The sequence below is a fragment of the Grammomys surdaster genome, unplaced genomic scaffold (genome assembly GCF_004785775.1).
Source record: "Grammomys surdaster isolate TR1022 unplaced genomic scaffold, NIH_TR_1.0 554, whole genome shotgun sequence".
In the NCBI taxonomy this organism is placed as follows: Eukaryota; Metazoa; Chordata; class Mammalia; order Rodentia; family Muridae; genus Grammomys; species Grammomys surdaster.
The window spans coordinates 409,773-412,150 of NW_021604973.1; the positions used below are offsets into that span (position 1 = coordinate 409,773).

The following is a 2,378-nucleotide window of genomic DNA, read 5'->3' on the forward strand; positions in this document are numbered from 1 at the left end:
TAAGCAAAGCCAAATTGCTAGACCTCTGGTCTGTCAGAGTGTTCTGCAGGTATGCTTTGAGACGCTTCCGTCCATTTTCATAGCGCTCATTCTCAACCTTCATCACAGGGAGAATACACAGGACCTTCAGCAAAGCATATACATTAGGGAAAAACTTGATGTCAGGAAGATGGAGGGCATCATAAATGGGACGGGAGCTCCATATCTTTTCCTCTGTGTTTCCACTTGATTCTCCAACAGTGAAGCTTGGCAGAGAGTGAGTCAGGATTGGGTAGGTCACTTCTGTATGTGTCAGCATGGTGCTCTTCTGATGTGTTAAATTTAAGCGGCCCCATCACTGAGGGTACCAGAGATAGGCTTTTCAGAGCTTCGAGGTGCTATCAGAGAAAATATCGTTACATTCCTGAGTAACATGCTCTACTGTTGGAACCCTGAGAGCGTCTTTATAGTAACTCTCGGAGGTTAGCTGATTCCAGGTTGCCTTGCTGGGCTTTCTGGAACTTCCCTGGGAGTTTCATTTGAACGTCAAGTTTGGTTGCTAGATTTGTGGCTTCCTCAAACCAAAACTAATGATAAACCTCAATATTTTCCATCACCTTGTTAAGTGAATGCAAGACTGCAGTCAAGTTGCTGGCTGCAAAGAAGACATCAGAGGTTTGTCCCTGGAGATTCTTCCCAAAGGCTCTTGTAAAAGATAAGACATTTTAAAGAACAACAATGGTAACAATGAAATCAAAATCTGTCACTGCACTACAGAGTACAAATGCTCGTCCAGCTATATAGTTATTCCACCCAATATTCATGTTGCTATTTATACCATCTAAACATAAGACAAGTGCTTGTAGGAGATCCACTAAGATTTCAAAAGCATCATGCCTGCCTGTCCACTGGGAGTGACAAATCTCCTTCAGTTCTTTAGCCCGTTCTTCACTATTCTGAAAAAGAACAGAAATTACATTGTCAAGTTCTAAAGGCATCTGTGGTGATCGATGGAAGAACGAACAGACTTCCTCAATGGTTCCTAAAGCCACGGACACCCCATCACAGGCACAGACTTTGCCAACCATGCATTTAAGGCACAGGAAGAACAGGGGTTGTAGACAGCCTGGGGATATTTTTCTAAAAGTCTTGAAGCAACAACTTTAATTTTGAAAGAAAATCCACTGAACACAATGTAAACCTGACCACAACAATACTTCCATATTCAATCCCCATTTCTCAGTTATTGTAGTGTGAAATTTTACAGCCCAAATCTCTGCATCGGCTTCATAGGGCAGAAATCCCACAAACCCCTCTCTCAGGTTCTGAGCGTCATTGCCCAACCTCACCAGCACAGGCAGCCACTCCTCCCCTGCTATGTCCACCACATCGTCTGTAATCACGGAAAAGAAGTGTGGGTTCCGCACTTCCCTGGGTGTCCCCTCCCGGATGCAGCTCTCACAGATCTCCAGCATCTGCCTCTGCTGAGTTTTAGAGCAGAATAACATGTTGACCGCCGTGGTCTCAAAGCGCTTCCTTAGGACCTCTTCTCCAGAACTGATGCGGCACTCCGGGAGTGCCTGGAAGTTATCTGGAGCAAAGAGCCCCCCTGGGATCTCATCAGCCTCGTGCCCCTCCAAGGGAATGTTCTGCTTTCCCATGATAATTAAAATCTCAAATAACGATTTGAGGTTCTCCTTCTCTTCAAGGGTTACAGGCAACACATCTCCACCCTGCTGGTTCCCGCGTCCGCATTGGGGTTCTGAGCACTGCTGTTAGTTTCCTGTGCTTGTTCAGAAGTTTCCTCAATTCTTTTCTGTTTCAGAGTCCTGATTTCATCTCCACTCAATTCTTTTATTCGCTTTCTGTGTCTGCTATGTGGATTGTTCAAATGACTGGTAAGATCAAATATTGTTGGCATTGCATTATCTGGAAGAACTGTCCGCTAAGGACTAGTCCTGCAGATCATAGAGGTCTCAAAGTGTTTGGCACATAGTCAATAATGTTTATTTAGTTGAGCAGGTGTTTTATCTTCTAAGTCTGCTCTCCTAGAGTTCTCAACCCACTTCTGGCATCTGCCCAGGTCCTATGGGAACCTGACGAAGGCCAGGTCAGACTGTGCGCTCTTCCGTGTGTAGTTGGGGGCAGCATATTAGTTCAGCATGGTTGTCCAGCCACTGGCCAGTCCATCCCTCCCCTCCCCGCCTTGTCAGGGCAGTGTGGCCACCTCTGGGGCCGGGGGGGGGGGTACCTGAACTGGCTGGCCAGCTCCACAAGACTGCTAAGCTTAGATTTTTTTTTTTTTTAAAAAAAACCAACCTACTTTTAAAAAGGGTTCTCAAATGCCTTGACCCCCCTTCTAGCCCAGCATCCTAAAGTAGGGAGAAAAGATAGTAAAT

General features: G+C 45.7%; 1 pseudogene; it reads right to left on the reverse strand.

The window, feature by feature from the left end:
* Positions 1 to 704: 704 nt before the first annotated feature.
* LOC114633197 lies at positions 705 to 2,143 on the reverse strand (annotated as a pseudogene).
* Between the last annotated feature and the right edge of the window lie 235 nt (positions 2,144 to 2,378).